This window comes from Enoplosus armatus, chromosome 9 (assembly GCF_043641665.1).
Source record: "Enoplosus armatus isolate fEnoArm2 chromosome 9, fEnoArm2.hap1, whole genome shotgun sequence".
Classification (NCBI taxonomy): domain Eukaryota; kingdom Metazoa; phylum Chordata; class Actinopteri; order Centrarchiformes; family Enoplosidae; genus Enoplosus; species Enoplosus armatus.
The window spans coordinates 21,142,871-21,161,230 of NC_092188.1; the positions used below are offsets into that span (position 1 = coordinate 21,142,871).

General features: G+C 42.8%; 1 pseudogene; it reads right to left on the reverse strand.

Annotated features, from left to right (window-relative positions):
* LOC139290214 (endoprotease bli-like) overlaps nt 1-18,360 on the reverse strand; it is a 155,774-nt pseudogene that overhangs the window by 35,511 nt on the left and 101,903 nt on the right.

The window sequence follows — 18,360 nt, forward strand, 5'->3', positions numbered from 1 at the left end:
TTCTGTGGCCATATGGAGAGGGAGGCCGAGTCCAGGCTGAGTGATCGAGAGCTTACCGCCTCATCCCTGCACCAGACTGGCTGCTATACTGTACTGAAGCTGCAGACGGGCACATGAAGCAGCACGACTAATGAAACACGTTGTACACACACCACAAACTATACACACACACACACACACACACACACACACACACACACACACACACACATACAGCTGAGATGTGGTAAGATTTAATTTAGCTTTAGTCTCTTTGACACACTCCCAGATACATAAGCAAACACACACTCTCTCCTGCACTCAAACCTACATCAACCAAACACACATCATCTCAAACACACAAGCACAATCTCTCTTCACACACACACACACACACACACACGGTCTCACACATACTGTGCACACTCAGATATGTTCTCAGTCACACACACTGTATTCTCACATGTAGAGGACCTGCGAGCACACACTGTGATATAAAGCCTCTCAGATACACACACTCACAAGTGCACGCACACATGCACACGCGCGCACGCACACACACACACACGCACACACACGCACACACACGCACACACACACACACATGCACACACGCACACACACACACACACACACAGTCAGCTGTATAAAGTGTGTTGACAGTCTTGTCAGCTCATGGTAGCACCATCAGGCTCCCTGCTGTCCTGTGAATGGGTCACTTCTCCTTCTCCTTCATCTCTGTTATCGCTCGGTCACATCGCCTGTTTTCTGTTGAGTCTGGAGTAAGAATAGTGCTCTAGTGCTACAGTAGCTGGATAGTGCAATAACGCTCCGACCCCAGCCTTTTCTGATACTGGATTCTCAGTGGCTGTGAGGCTGATGGGTGACATACTGCATGTCCTTTAAACTACCACACTGCTCAGCAGCTATGTGGACTTTCTTGCTCTACCCTGAAGTCATACGGTGAGTCTGCAGTCATGCTAGCGGCACTGTGAGGTAACTCTCAAGGTAAAGAAAACCAAACAGGCAAATGAACATCAAGGCCCAAAATTAGTTTTGACACTTAAGAAGTCATGATAAAGTAAGTGTAATAATTGGCCACAGGGTGGTGTCAGAATAATGGCAAAGTCCTTGCTGCCAATAGAAATCTTTCAGGTCATGTGCTTTTGAGTCTTCAAAGGTAAACATAGACACAATCCTTGGTGTTAATAGTGAACATGAACAGGTTTTTTATTGTTCATATATTATTCATCAGTAATTCAGTATTTCAGTTTAACATATTAGCATGTTAGTAGCATCTGCTACAATGCAAAATGGTCCTAAACATAAAGTACAGTTTAGACTGATGTCATTCATTTTGAAGGCTGTTGGTCACAAATAGGAATTTTGACCTGATGATGGTCACTTGCATAGTAACCTATTGGACAGCTGAGGTGCAGGTGCTACTTTAGATGGAAAGTCAGTCAAAGTCTGTAGGATTCATCCTCTGGTGATCATGAATATCTGAACAAAATTTCCATCCAATAGCTTTCTGCGATATTTCAGTCTGGACCAACATTCCCATCCTTAGAGCCTAAGCTCTTAGCGAAGATGTATGAACTTCCATTGTGACAATCAGAAAATATTGCTGCAAAACTGAGACCTTGTAACTATTTGCCATTAAAATAGTTCAACTTGTAGTCATAACTGTCATGTTCCTTGTTTTCGGATTGGAGCACTTGCTGCTTCACTGTTGTTCCTGCACTTGTCAGTCTAACTAGTGCGTCTAGTACTGGCATGTGTAACTGGAAATGTAAAAAAAAAAACATCAGTTCCCGTGTGCCAGAGGATTTTTCTTGGGAAACTTCAACCAGACACTGGTACAATTCAGAATTGCATGAATTGGATATTCATCAAACTGAATCTTTCTCTCGAAAAATGTTGCTGATTATTACTTGAAACACGCTAAATGTCAGCGCAAGTATTAGCTATTGGCAGAATGAATGCAAACACACTGGTATTGGCCTCAGATGTAGGTTAAATGTCAGCTCCGAGAACAGCCAGGAGTACTGTTCATTGATGTGACCCTGGAAATGCCCTGGCCCCCACAGACCCCAGCAGGCCCCTGTGCATGCAAAGTAATGAGAGAGAGAGAGAGAGACATATAGTGTATATGGAGAAAGACAGAGAGCTTGCTAATGCATTTACTAGCCATGCCTCGTTTAAGAAAGCCCTTAATGACTTTAATTGATCTTTATTAGCTTCAATTAGGGAGGGACACTTGGGGGAAAACAAGGTTGTGATTCCTGCAGACAGATCAGGGGAGGTGAGCAGGATCAGAGCAAAATCAAGGTGAGAGAGAGAGAGAGAGAGAGAGAGAGAGAGAGATGTATGGACGGACTGAAACACAGAGAATAAGAACGTTTACTGATAAGTAATACTGCGCCTATTGTTTTCCTGTGACTTTAATCGATTTGTGACATTTTGTAACATTTTGCATTGAGAGTTTTTAAGACTTATGAGTAACAGTTTTGGTAACAGATGTTCAATGACGAGCACACAGTGCAGACACTGAAGGCGTGTTCAGGCAGAATGCAGGGCGAATTTTAGAGGCAGCTCAATTGCACACAAAGAAAACGGAAAGAAAACGAAAAGAAAACGAAAGAGCGCAATTAGACGCAAATTCACCCAGGGCGGCACGAACTGAAGTGAGGACACATTAGTGAGGGTTGGAAATGTTTCACCATGTGCAAACACTGGCGCTCACCCTGAGACTTTATGTATCTTTTTCATAAACATATATGTGAGAGGAAAAAAGAAAGAGACTAGAATAACAGAGAGCAGTGGAGTTTCTCTTCTAGCTACCGTACTGCGCCTTATGCCTGTACAGTTGGTACATACTGGTAGGTTGTTGGGGGCAAATCAACACGGACTGCACAAAAGGTCCAGTCGTCAAATTTATGTGAATGACATGAACACACCAGAACAGAAAAAGAGAGCCACTATTCAGGCTACAATGCATTTCAATGCATGGTGTTCTTCCTATAGGTAGGTAGCATCGAAATAAAGTGGGTATCATCCTATATGATGTGGTTGGTCGTTGGACACCATGGTCCACTTGGAGGAGGTCTGAGACCCATGTAGTGGTCTCGTTGTGGCTGTTTGGTGTCCAAACTAAAGAATTAAAGCAAAGTAAGCAGGTACGATGTAAACACACCTAAGAAAGAACACAGCAAGGTCACCATTGTTGCTGCAATTCCCGGAGTAACTTCCTGAAATTACATTTTTGAATTGTATTCCAGAGGAGGAAGTCAGTGAATATTTGTGAAATTGACAAATAGGGCACTTCAGTGTGAATATATCATAATGTGTTTAGCAGCTTGATTCCCAAATTCTTGGTATTCATGGTGTGTATGGTGGTAGATGATAATCTTTTTTTCTTTAATTGAAAGTGACAGTAGACAGACAAGAAACATGGTGACAGGGAAGAGGATGATGCAATTTTGTTTCATGTGTCTTAACCGCCAGGCTACAAGGACATCCGACTGATAATCTCTTTAGAAAAAACTAAAAAAACAGCCACTTACATTACAAACGTTGTAAAATTATATATCAGAACACATGTAGACAATATCACTGCGAAAACCTATTTTTACTGGACTACTAATCAAGACGCATTCTGACCACATCTGATCTCTGTTTATATACCTGAATCAAACATATTTATATCCACTAGTTAAAACAAATTTGACAGCATAAAGTCAATAACCATGCTTACAATTTTTGTCTGTGTTTGGTTGATATTTGGTTTGCTCCCACTGGATCTGCTACTGAAACTGTACTTTATCACTGATACTAAGGCATCCCTCTGTGACTCAGTTACCTCAGTTTCATACTACTTAAAATGTGTAGTAAATTTAAGCAAGCATAAAGATTTATTAACATAAAACAATGCAAGTAACTCCACTAGTATTCCACAAATAAAAAGGTTGATAAAGCAGAAACAAGCTAGACAGTACTGGAGTGGAAATCTCTGTCTCCACCCCAACCGCAACCCCAACCGTCCAGTCCCCTCATCCAGCCCACCATCTATCCCTTCCTCTTCCCAGGGCTGTGTTTGTGTCTAGGGGGAGCTGGCTGACCCCTGACCCCGGGCTAATGAGAGCGATAACGAGGATTAAAAGGGGGTGACTGGAAGGTGTCTGAGAGTGGGGTTTAAACAATTACACTGGGCTGCCAACATGCCTTTCTTCATGACTCAGGAAATTACAGTCCCCCCCCACCCCCCCCGCCCGCCACACTCTTTCAGTCAGCACACAAAAGAGAGGGCTTATGGAAAATAATAAATTATCTCGGGGCCACGTTAACTTGGATGTAAATCGCCGGGCAATTATGTTTTAATAGCCCTTTAAGAGAATGAGTAATTGGGTTGACACTACTGGGGTTGATCAGGCTCACCCATCTCTCTCCCTTTGTGCCCACTGGAAGCAAGCTCTGGGTCTGTGTGTCGGTCAGCCTGCAGGATGACTGCGTGGTGTTTCATGTTTCAGTTAGCTTGAAAAACACTGCAACAGTGATATCAGGGAATCTGGATGACAATCAGCATCAGATTTTCTCCTGGTTAAGGTTTTGGTGTTATGGGTGGCGCTCTGTGCTTTGTCTCGTCATCCATCGGGGCTATCTGCACTCTCATTGCCAGCCAATTCTTTGTCTGTTTATGAAAAACTGAACTTTATATAAATAGTAGGTGTGTAATGCAAAGCTATTATCTGTTTATTTCCCCAAAGCACCAGAAGTTATTGGAAATAGTCTCGACTGCCTCATTCTCTGTTAAATTGTTGTTTTATACTCCTCAGATATGTACAGTATTAGTTCAGCTGCTAACAAAATAATATACCATATACCAGAATTAATCAAATAATTAAATATAATGATTTGTAAGAAAAAGAAAAGGGTTGTTAAGGGTGCAGGTGGAAATGAATAGTGGGAAGAGAATGGATGGTGGTGAACAGTGGGAAAACAAGTCAGAATTTCACTGGGTCATACTGCCTGACTTTCCTTTAAAAACTGGAGGTTGAATACGGTTTATAATGGGAGAAGGCCCACATTGACGAAAAGCTGGTCTGAATGATAAAAATGTACATTCTGGCAAATCTGCATCATGGAAAATCATGCTGCTTTGGCTACTAGCAGTTCCTGTTTGCACTTTACAGACAATAATGTGGATTTACAGACATCTAGCGTATAAACAAAGATCCTGGCATCACTGCAAAGAGCGCGAGTCATGACTCTGACAGGAAATGGTTTTGACGTTTCTGGCAAATTGTGTCAGTCAGGTAAAAAAAATTAAAAAATAAATAATATTACTGCAAATATTTGTATCTTTTCAGAGCACGTTTATATCTGTTTATATCTGAGTAACGTGTTCACATTCTGTTACAACCATAATAAATAGGCAGTAAATATGTCATATCATTTTATGATGAAAATTGATGTTATTATGTCAGCAACATGTAAGTCATGTATGTAGACATGTTTGTTTCTGTATGAAATAGAAGAGAGTCCACCATAATTAATTGTTCCCACTTACACACACACACACACACACACACACACACACACACACACACACACACACACACACACACACACACACACACACACACACACACACACACAGAGGTGAGCAGGACCCTGGCCAGCTCCCTTTGACCTCAGACCTCTGGCCCGAACTGTGACCCCTGGATGATCGGCATGTGTCTTGATTTGGCCACCATGGGGGGAAATGGCGGCAGGATCGATGTGAGGAGGGAAGAGATCACAACAGGCCAAACCTGGTGAGTCCACTCAAATGAGACTGGAACAACACAAACAGCAGGGGGAGGAGGAGAGGAAACAGCAAAGAAAAATGAGAGCATAGAGAGAAGACAGAATAAAGGAGAGAACAGTGATAGAGATCTGAGGCTAGACCGAGTCTGACACACTAGAAGGAAATAATCAAAATCCTTGGCAGGATGTCGGACCTTACTGCAGTGAACAAGCAAATGGTGGGATAAACCTATATTTATCTCCTCTTACTTTCATCTCAGGAAGAAGACAAACGGGGTAAGAAATTGATCAGATGAGCATCTGTTAGGCTTGGCAACAGTCACAAGTCTGCAGAGACGGTCTTTAAACCCCATTTTTCAATCTCATCTCCATTACTGTCAACCCTGTACAGACACTTAAAGGACTGTTCCACTGTAAAAGAAGAAAAAGAGAGCTATACAAATGGTGTTTCCTTTTCGAATTCCAGCAGCCACAGTAAGTGCTTGGCACAGACAGTTTGTGCTGTGGGTTTTTACAGGAGTAATGGAGTAAAATGTTTTTTTCCTTTGATGATTCCTCTTGTTATTTAAAAATTTAACTATTTTCCCTCTCTTATAGCTACACAATCCTTAGTATATGTCCTTTACAGAAACATAACAGAGGTCAACTAACGTGTCCTTGAGGGCCCATGCTAAGACCAACATTTTAACACTGCTAGCAAGAGGGTGGGACACTAAGGGTGGCAATGTCAGTCAGTTAGTCGCCCCGTTAGTGGATCAGCTGAATCTATTTAATCTAAGTAGGGTGTACAATAACAACCAGCACAGCCTCTAGGGGGCGCTAGTGAGCGCTTCTATTGAATATTTTAACTATCGATTCAACTTCTTTCATTTAATCAGTTAATCTAATTTGGTGTCAGAAAATAGAAAAAAAGTAACCCATTCCAAAACCCAAGTTGAACTAAAGACTAGACTAGACTAAAAATAAAAGCAAACCAGAAGATGACGGGGATCGAGTAGGAACCCCAGTTGAATCTGTCCCCAAACCCTCACTGTTTTAATGCCGCCTCTTTAAGTCATACAGGTTTGGGATCAGCTGGTGTTTAAAAACACATACTTTTAAAAAAGGCTGGTGTCGGTGTGGTCATGTTGTTACATGTTACACTGAGAAGATGAAATACGATCTGGGAAGTCCACTTATACGTCCATTACTTTTAAAGCTTATCAGACACCAAAACACTGAACTTCTTTTGTGTGTTCTTTTGCCGGAACACTCAAGAGGCCCGCCGTGCCAACGCAGCGGTGTCACTGAAATGAACGAGAAGGCCGCAATTTGTAGCATCACTTTTGTCAATCTAACCATGGCCTAACACAAATTTAACTCAGTCTTTGCTATGTTGCCCTGCATATGGTATCTGTTTGGGTCTTTTGTCTATTGGGACATGTCTTTATTCATTCATTGACTTTGTATATCTTTATCTATTTTCTTTGTATTCCTCTAATTTTTGATTTGTGTGCAGTCTCAGCACACCTCCAGTTGTGCACAGACTTTGATACAGGAGACAAGGACTCACAATGCTTTAGCTGCTACGAGGATACCATAAACAAAACAAACAAAAAAAAGAAATTATGTTAATTAAAAATGCTTACTTATCATAAAAAATGTAATCTGGACCCCATTATGTATATATTACATATTTGTTGTCAATTAGCACTACACAAGTATAATTTCCAGGAGACGGGCTACGCATCATCATGATTTATATAGATAAAGTCAGATAACACTTCATGAAAGGTGTTACTGCTTTCACCATATCAAAGTGGATCACGCTGACAGGACCATACTGATACTTGACAAATGCACTCTTCTATATCTTCAGAGCACCTGCTGCTATGTGCCTGGGCCTTTCCAAGTGTGTCAGTGTGTCTCTGTGTATCCCTCTTTCTCCACCTCCCACCCTCATCGAGGCTCTTTTACTCCCTCCTGAGCGGCTCCGTCACCCATGTCGCCGGGGGACAAGGAGAACGAGGCGTTTTCCCTGGATCAAAAATTTACGAGCAATTAAAAGTCGGCCGACGCCCGGCATCCATCAGCCCTGCGTGCCGCTGCCAGGCTTGGGTGAGGGGGACTCGCAGTAAACCACAGGCTATATACTTTTATATCTGTTTTCCCTCCAAAGAGGGAAGGTTATGACAAAATGATGTTTTACCGTCCCCAGTTCCTAGCGCCATGTAGACATCTTTCACGGAACAGGCTTGTTGGAGGTCAGAGCCCCAGGAAAGGAGGCAGGGATGGAGAAATATGTTAAGGTAAACGTGTGTGTTGTCTTTATGTTGGGTGGATTTTTATTTTTAACTGGTGACAGAAGCCTTTAACACAATAGGAATAACATAGTATCTGCTCCTCCGGTCGATCAGTTACTGAGGGAAGAGTGACCTAATTACTCTGTTGTTTATGACTGCAGAGCTCTGATTTATTTCCGCATGCTGATGTAATTTCAACACTGACTCTTCCTCTTCAATAAAGGCAGCAAGACACATTTTTTTCTGCACTTGAATACACAAACACACAACGCGCACACTCATGCACAATGATCCATTGCGACACACCTAATACACAAAAAAGCACGCAACCCCTCATACATCAACGCAGTCACTCTTTCACTTTTTCTCTGGCTCCTTGCGACAGGCCCAGACTCATTTGCATCCTTAATTGTGTTGTAATGTACTTTTAATTTGAAAATGGAGGCAATTAATTATTTTGATATGGAACAAAATGCCGCAAATGTAAACATTCTAATGGTTCTCTGTGAACAGAGTATCATTTTTCAAAAGAGGGATTGAATCTTATCTAATTTTTTAATGCCACACTAGTTTTCTCTCTCTCTCTCTCTCTCTCTCTGTGTAAGATACCGTTTTAGCCCTCATGCATTCTCCTTGATATTCACTTTGTCTTTGCAGAGAGGGCAGCGTTTCTTTGATCTATTCCACCGCTGTTATTTTCTATCTAAATCTCCCACAGGATAATTACTGTAGTTTCACCTATGCTATCAGAAGAGATTAAATGAAATTAAGCCTGTTTGGACATTCTGCCTCTCCTCCGTACGTCATCCCTCCGGTGCAAGCCAAAGCCGCTAACACCAGGCTCTCCACTTTCTATTTCTGGGTCAGAGAGGCTTCAAGTGGAGATGTGAATCGCAGATTAATTTCTTGCTTCTTTTTTTTCTCCCTCCGTCGACCATGTGATCAATAGGTGTCAGTGTTCAAAGGATAGCTAGCAACGCCGAGAGGAGAGCAGAGGAGAGGATGGAGAGGAGAGGATGGGGAGGAGAGGAGAGGAGAATAGAGGAGAGGGGAGGAGAGGAGAATAGAGGAGAGGAGAGGAGAATAGAGGAGAGGAGAGGGGAATAGAGGAGAGGGGAGGAGAGGAGAATAGAGGAGAGGAGAGGAGAGGAGGAGAGGAGGAGAGGAGGAGAGGAGAGGAGAGGAGGAGAGGAGAGGAGGAGAGGAGAATAGAGGAGAGGAGAGGAGAATAGAGGAGAGGAGAGGGGAATAGAGGAGAGGGGAGGAGAGGAGAATAGAGGAGAGGAGAGGAGAGGAGGAGAGGAGGAGAGGAGAGGAGAGGAGGAGAGGAGAGGAGGAGAGGAGAATAGAGGAGAGGAGAGGAGAGGAGAATAGAGGAGAGGAGAGGAGAGGAGAGGAGAGGAGAGGAGAGGAGAGGAGAATAGAGGAGAGGAGAGGAGAGGAGAGGAGAGGAGAATAGAGGAGAGGAGAGGAGAGGAGAGGAGAGGAGGAGAGGAGAGGAGAGGAGAGGAGAATAGAGGAGAGGAGAATAGAGGAGAGGAGGAGAGGAGAGGAGAGGAGAGGAGAATAGAGGAGGAGAGGAGAGGAGAGGAGAGGAGAGGAGAATAGAGGAGAGGAGAATAGAGGAGAGGAGGAGAGGAGAGGAGAGGAGAGGAGAGGAGGACAGATCCATTTGTACAGGCCCTGGAAAAAAAAACTGACACTTTCACTCCCTCAATCTGATAAACTCCCCACAGAGAGGAACAGGATGGATGCGTGTTATTTTTTTCCTCTTTTTACCCATTTCCATCACCTTTTCTCCCTCATTCCCTTTCGCTCCCCTCTTTCACACACACACACACACACACACACACACACACACACACACAAATCTTCTGCCCTCTTATATCTCTAAACCCCCACCCAACCACCACCCCTCACCCCTATCTCTTTCACTCTCTCCCTCCTGATTCTCCTGAGGGTGCTGGGAGCTCGCTGACATCACAGCCGGCCTGGCAACAGCCTATAAATTATGAGTGACAAGTCTTTGGACCAATAAAAGCACCACCATATTTCATGCACAGTAAATCTGATTGCAGATTGCTCTGGCGTGTGGCGGCTGACATGTTTATTGTCGCCATGGCGGTGGGAGCTGAGGGCGAGGGGGGTGGTGTGGGGTGTTGAGGGGGGGGGGGGGGTCGCTCCCCAACATCAGAGTTTCTAAAGCTCCCAGTCTATATGGAGGTCAAACAGATGGGAACTCTGGGATGTGGGCGACCCCTTCCACCCACCCAACAGCCCATCAAATCCCCAAACACACACACACATAAACATACATATACACACATCACTGCCAACTCACTCATCATCTATAAGGCAGCTATTCTTCCTTGAGCTTTAACAAAGCCATGCAACTGCTTCTTTCAATGCAACCATCTGTCCTCAATCCGCACATGCTCCCTGTGAAACTTTTAAACAGGTTATACTCAACATCTCACTTACTTTTTCTTCTTTAAAGCGAGACTATGTAACCTTTGTAAGATTGAATAACCCATTTTAATTTATAAGCAATAAAACATTGTTTCTTTTGCTGCTACAGTCTTACTCGGTCCGGTATCACCGGTAGCTTATGGCGGCTAATGTTTGCAAACCTTAGGTAGATGTGTTAATGCATAAGATCTTCTCTACTTGCACTACTGTTAAGTACTATACACGCCAGCCACCTTGTGGAGCGTTGCGTCTTTGGAGACATCAACTGACACCAATAGCACACACAAGACGTAGTCAAGGTACAGCAGGATGTGCCAATCTGGGGAACAGATAAAAACTGCTTTTCTGGAGTGAGTGATGCATGCTGATGCTGGGAAATACAGGACACCTTTCCCCCGTAATATTTACATAGGCCACAGTGTACAGTGGCTAAGAGAGCGCATTGCAACTTACAGAAACATATGCAAATACAGACAACACAAGCAAATGAAGAAACTCTTTCACCAATTTGACAACTCATGGGTGTCAAATACAAAAGACACAAGCAAATACGGAAAAGCTGACAGTCGAAGGTAAGACAACATAAGTAACATAACAAAAAACTCAATACCTGAATACATCGATGAATACTTGTCAATAATGTTTGTAGATAAGTAAACAATGTTTATTTCAGTTTTGACATTCTCATAGCATGACTGATATAACTGGACATATTGGCTATACTGGTGGCTGGTGTTAGCCTTTGCCTTGCAGCGCTTTTCTATTGGCTTTGGTTTTATGTGCAGCATGTGTCTTTATGTCACACAGGTGAAGGTGTTTCTTCTTCTTCGTTCTGCCCGTGTTTTCTATATTTGCAGCTGTGTCGTCGACTTGTTGAAGATGTTCACTTCAGTTGTGTCTACTTGTGTGTTTTCTTAAGTTGCGGCGGGTCGAGCTATTTCACCGTGACAGTGGCTGCTGTCTCATGCATTCATTAATTTATTAATTAATTAATTTTTCCCATACATCAACAACATAAAATGATAGAAAATCCCTTTCTGTGTGCTGGAAGACTTCAGACTTAGATAAAACTAAGTGCTTTTGTAAACTGGCTAAATCACCAATGACTCAGCAACACACAGAAAAATACGTCACATGAAAATATACAATCAAACCACAAAGTAGCAAACAACAAACTGCACTCATATAGTACACAATATTATACACCTACAGAATCCAAATAAAAGAGAAAGCTTTTTTTCCCTCTTCCATCACTAACTTCCCCCTAACTATAAGCATTCAGCGTCATTACAGATATCATATCTAATCTTTAATGTATTGTAACAACCTCATTGATGGTAAGTGACCCTGTGCTCATTGCACTGTCTAGTCCATCCGTCCTTGCCCATGCAATAAACCATTCTTCATAATTAGCCTGCAGTATGATCTGGGCATTACAAGTCCTCTGCCACAGCCCCTAAATGGACAGATTTCAACAGACGCCCGCTGGTGTGATCGGCATCATTATATTTTAATTAATCCATTCTTCTCACAGCAACACAGTAATTACAATCTATTTTATGACACGCCATGCTGCGAAAGAGGGGATGGAGGAGCGGAATAGGAAGGCAGGGAGAGGAAATAATAGCAAGAAAAGGGAAAAGAAGGGGAGAGGAAGGACGGGAGGAGAAACTACAAAGAGAGGTGAGGACAGTGAGTTAGAGCCAGGATGAGGAGGGGAACTTTTAAGGTGAGTGAGGCAGAGAGCGGAGGAAAAACATCACAAACGCTATGACTGATTACAGATATGTCATCGCTCGGCTGACATTGTAAAAGCATTGTAAAAGCGTTTATACGATGTCTGGAGGAGCACAGGGCTCTCTCTCTCTCTCTCTCTCTCTCTCTCTCTCTCTCTCTCCCCCAGATTCATGCTTCACACAGTCAGAGGGAGAAGCTCCATTTCTTCCAGCCTCATGTCTATATAAATCAGAGCAGGTACGGACACTCAGACACGCTGTGGGTGTGATAATAACATTAGAGGATTACAATGACACTCCTCCCCGGACAAGATCACCTGTCTCAAGTGTCATAAAACAGCTGCTTTTTGCGGTTGAAGCGCTTTATATGAGGAGAGTGTGTAGGTGTGTGTGTGTGCACATTAAAGTGCTGTGTGTGTGTGTGTGTGTGTGTGTGTGTGTGTGTGGCAAATACAGTGAACAAGTGGGATATGACATCGCCCATGTGATCCAACTTCGAGTAAACTTGTAACACCTGATCCCTTCAGTTTAATACATAAATCTGTTACTCGCAGTTGGCTTGACAGTTTTGTGTTACAGTGGCTCAAAAAGTGTGGTCAAGAAACCTTCAGGGCACGTAAGGTGGTTTGTGCAGGTTGAATTGAATTTACCTGAAATGTGTCCCCGTTACAGACCCTATAGGGATAATCATTGTAATCACACATTTTCAATCCTAAATCCTTTTCAGGGGATCTGTGACAGATAAACAATCTATAAAAATATATTGATGTCCGCACCTACAGTATGTCAAGCACAATACAACACTGGTGTAGCATAATTAAAAGCTTTCTATGTCATTATAATTATCACCTACTAAGTAGCATCTCCTATAGCAGTGTTTCCCAACCTTTTTAGCTTCACAGGTTGAATTTATGTACCAGCTGTCACTAGCTGAAACAAAGAGGGACCTTTTTCCTTGTTTTACTGAATAGTTATGAAAAGTAAATTTGTCGAGGAATTCACAAAGCAAAGATTACAGGAAAGTCTGGAAAATTAAATATAATTTGGTGTAGCAGCTGTCCTATCTTCTTAATCATCTAGTGACTCTATGCTGTTGCATGCTGGGGCAGCAGGCTGAGGGTGGCGGACTCCAACAGACTCAACAAACTGATCCGCAAGGCCAGTGACGTTGTGGGGGTGGAGCTGGACTCTCTGACGGTGGTGTCAGAGAGGAGGACGCTGTCTAAGCTGCGGGGCATCTTGGACAATGTCTCACATCCTCTCCATGACGTACTGGTCGGACACAAGAGCAGCTTCAGTGGGAGACTCATTGCTCCCAAATGTACAACAGAGCGCCACAGGAAATCATTCCTGCCTGTGGCCATCAAACTGTTCAACTCCTCCCTCTGAGGGTCAGACACTCAGGACGAAACTGGAAATCTGTATCTGTATCTACTTCACCTGTCATACACTACCTCACTATTTATTCTGAATGTTTAAGTGCAATACATGTATAGTGCAATACATATATAGTCATACACTACAGTGCAACACATCCATACATATATATACATTGTTATTGTATATATATATATTTTTTTACCTCACTTCACTTAAATACTGTAAATGTGTATATTTTCTATTTTCTATTTCTTATTTTTATATTTTGTACATACCTTTAGTTCTAAATTATGCTATTTTTCTACTCTGGAATGGGAGCACCGGTACCGGTACTGTACAATTTCCCCCCGGGGATCAATAAAGTATTTCTGATTCTGATTCTGATTCTGATTCTGACCCCTCAGACTTATCTTGCGACCCTTTGTGGGGATCCCGACCCCCAGGTTGGGAACCACTGACCTATAGAATGATATCTGAATGTGTTTTTTAGAGGTTGTTGATCTGCAATTTGTGTTTTCTTTACAGTACAAGCAAACAGTAATCAGTTACTGTAATCCAGTAAAAGCATCCAGTCCCAGGCCCAGGTTTTTAGTGTATCTGATAGCAACTATGGGTTTACTACATCCATAGTTGTAACACAGGTGCAAATTGTACAACTATCCATCACACTAGAAATGACTTACAAGCGCATTATATGTATTTACTCCACAGACACGAGAGTGGTGGCAATCTTCTCATGTAAATTAACTCTCGGCAAGAAAGCAAATGAGCGTATCTCCCAAAATGTTGAACAGTTGCTTTAAAGAGACGCAACCAAACATGATCGGCACGTGTTGCTTAGACAGCATGGTAGCTCACTTTACTTTTAAAGAACAGAACTATTGATACGTAAAGTGTGTTATTAATCAGTTTACACGAAAGCCTCACTTAAAAAGAGGGCAGAATGTTGGCACAACGCTAGGTTTGAAAATGTCACCCCAATGATGATACCACATGTTTGTGTTCAAAACCACTGAATGTTTGCGTGGATGTATCACAGTACCTATGATGAACATGGTGTCCTGCTGCATTGATGTTCCACCCAGGTTCATTGGGGTCGGGGATCTTTGCTGTCTCGGCGATCAGATGCTGAAGATCCCTCCACGTGAGTTTAGGACTGGGGCGAGAGACATGAAACAGAATATCATCAAACGCATCCCTCCTTCGGCCCATGTTCTACATCGACTCAAACCACAGAGGAAACACTTCAACTCTGCGTGATACTCTGAAAGGAAACCTGCAGGGAGCTCAGTACGGGCTCTGGTCTTGTGTAGAAAAAGGCTGGAGGATTGTTTTATAGGCCTTACAGCACATTCTATCAGGCAAGCATGTAATGCTTATATTGTATTAATGCTACGGTTTATTGATACATAAACCGCTGCGATGAGACACTGCCAAACCTTTTACAGCAGGTCCTCCAGACACAAAAGCACCTGTTTAAGTCAAGCTCACGGTTTTAATAATGGTGTCAGTAAAAAACTGTGAATCCAACAAAGAATATTTGAGACTTTAACAAAAGAGCCTAGAGAGTCGAATGTAGAAAAAGTCTTCTTTTTAATCCCAGGCAGGGGAATTCTAATAGAGCGGACTCAAGTGTCATGTCAAGCAATATACTAATGGAATCCAATTAAGACCTTTAAACTGCGCCGAGAGCTGGAGGATATTAGCTCAGTTTTCTATAACAAAAGACCAAAGGGTCTTCAACGAGGGCTTTTTCAGGATATAAAAAGCATAAAGGAAATTGGGTTTTTCTGCTTTATCCACTCATTATTGTTGCCTAAGAAAATGAGTTGAATGGAGTTGAAGAAAACCGCTTGGCCACCCATTCTGAACAGCCTTTTCTCTTTCCGAGAAGAAATGCCTCCGCTGTTTGCTGAACATCTGTACGCGGACAGTTGTTTCTCCAGCGCAGAAGAAAAGAACAAGGTGACATAACTGCATTACATCGTGCACGCCTATTCAGCCACGTTAACGTATATCTTCACAGTTTTACAGTATAGCAAATGTCTGCACAAAGATGTGAAGAGGGAAAAAAAACAAAAACAAAATCACAAGTAGCCTCTTCATTATTGTGCCGTTGAGCGTTAGACATCTCAAGAAATAACAGGCACACATATAAACAGACGTATTCCATTCACGTATTGGAAAAAAGCGAAGCAGAACAAAAGCGAGCAGAGAAGCTTTCATTAGCAGCATAAAACAAAACCCCGGCAAGCAGCGAGAGCAGGCAGCTAAAACAACATAATAGGAATAATACCAGTAACACTAATAATAGACAGATAGAATGAAACAAAACACAACGCACAAACAATTATTTTAAGCTTTGATTTCAAAGGGATTGGAGTGTGTGCGTGTGTGTGTGTGTGTGTGTGTGTGTGTGTGTGTGTGTGTAGGAGGGGAATAGGCTTTGTACTTTTGAACTGTTGCTGCTCTCTGCATGCGTCTGTGTGTATGAGTGTGCACGTTCTGTATTATATATTAGCGGCAGCAGCGTGATTCTTGTTGTGTGCTCTCCCCCACCTCCATCATCAGCACCACCACCACCACCACCACCATCACCCCTCTGGTGGAATCAGAGAAACCCCCGCGGCCCCGGCTGGTTTGCATAAAGCAAACAAAATTAAATTTGCTTTGCTAAATCAAAGCATGTATGGTATTCCAAGCCGCTCTCTCTGGGACAAATTACTTCAAACGGCCTCCTTTGTATCATAACAGAATAAAAAAAAAGAATCAGCCCAATCAGCGGCTCTCCAAAACCCTAGACTCGGGAATTAATTATTGAACCGAGGGCTTTTCTCCCTCCTAGCAGTCCGCGACACAGATCTATTTATTTTGGAAAAGTCGTTTTGCTCTTAAAAAACACACTGTTGGCTGAGAACCCACTTTACTGCTATCTCTCTCTCTCTCTCTCTCTCTCTCTCTCAATGTTTTCACTCCCCTGAAGGGACATGAGAATAGGTTTAGGCCACCAAATTAATCTGAAAACCCCACGACCAGCATCTACCATAGTGCTGCTTAAACAGAAGTATTGCTTATGCTGTAATGGACTTAAGATGAACTGAGCTGTTAACTTGTGAGGTTTCTTTCACATAGAGGTGGGGCTTTCTTTCCTCTGCACTACCTCTTTGTATCAATGCAAGACCATGTGTTTTCTCCTCCTGTTGGTTTTGGTTTAGTAGAAGAATATGAGCTACAGCAAAGGATCCTTTAAGACGATTTCCAGGGTTCGTTGTTATTCATGACATGCTGAATGTGATTATTTTTAATATAAACCCTTTTTCTGTATTTTTAGAATACAATTTCTATGGTACCAAACCTTGATATCAACTGCTGTCCCCGCACGCAAAGTGGCCTTTAGGCCAAAAGACATGCATGCTGAAATACATCACGTTTCAGAAAGCTGATGGAGGGTGTGATGATTTATTGTGAAGTTGTTTGACTTTTTTCACTATACAAGATTCCACCGCCACCTTTTTTGCCAGGACGCGTTACTGTGCCACTTCTCTTGTGTGACCAGGGCTTAAAGCTGAAATGTTTTTGTATATACTGTATAGCATTGTTATGTCGTTTTGGTACGGAGGGATGTAGTGAAACCCTCAAGATGGCACATGTTTGGAGATGCTGATAATGCTTTTTGCCTTTTCGATACATACCAACAACTTGCAGGGCTAGCTGGGAAACTGCTTTATTGTAGCTGTCAAGCTAACCCGTTACATGATCGCTAGCTGGGAACATGCTATTGCTAGCCAGCGAGAATAGCTTTCCAAGCTTTCCAAGCTCGCGATCTAGGTCCGTGCCTCATTGGTGGAGCAGCTACTCCAGCGGAGGAGGGTTTTTATAAAAGTGGATGGTGCAACACAGCTAATACAATAGCTTCTTCTATTTTGGACTTCAGTTTTCCATAGGCCTTTTTCATGGAAGACATACTGGCATGTCACAGTAGGAAAAGCATGTGTGCTGAATTCCATTTACATGCTTCAGTTTCAGGGTCCCGGTTTTGTGCATGCCGGCTCGTTGTCACACGGTCATGGCTTACTGGGGCACTTGATTGTAACGGAGCTATTGCTAATGTGATTAGTAACACCTCTGCTTTTCCTGCTATGACAAGTCAAAATGTCTGCTTGAAAACGGCCTGTTCCTTCAAAAGGTCAACAATGTCAAAGTAGAAAGGCTTGTGCTGATTCATTTCACCTCTGGAACCAAATCCACTGATCACACCGATTGACTCCTAAATTTTGCTGCTTTAAACGCTGGTCTGAGGAAGCCTTTAAGCTGAGGCATATCTTAAAAAATACTGGACGGACAAACTCTCAACTCATGCATGAAGAAATAACGCTAAAACTTGAAATGTTGACAAAACCCAGAAAGGGCATCATGTTTCCTGTCATGGATTATCTCACTGTGGAAGCTGTACTCATCACTGGGAAATTATAATTGCAGACACTTCTTAAGGATACACAGCAACGAGGGTGGGGGGTCTGGGCACTGACATCACTGTCACAAAGACAATAAATCTGAAGCATGTTGTCCGGCACACACATGGACACGCGGCTCACGGGAGATTGGGGCAGAGTGCAACAATATATGAGCCTCCTCCAGGCCCCTACAGCCTTCATCCCCTCGCCAAGGCTCACAAAGCAGCACAGCAGCCGTCACGGTGAGCACAC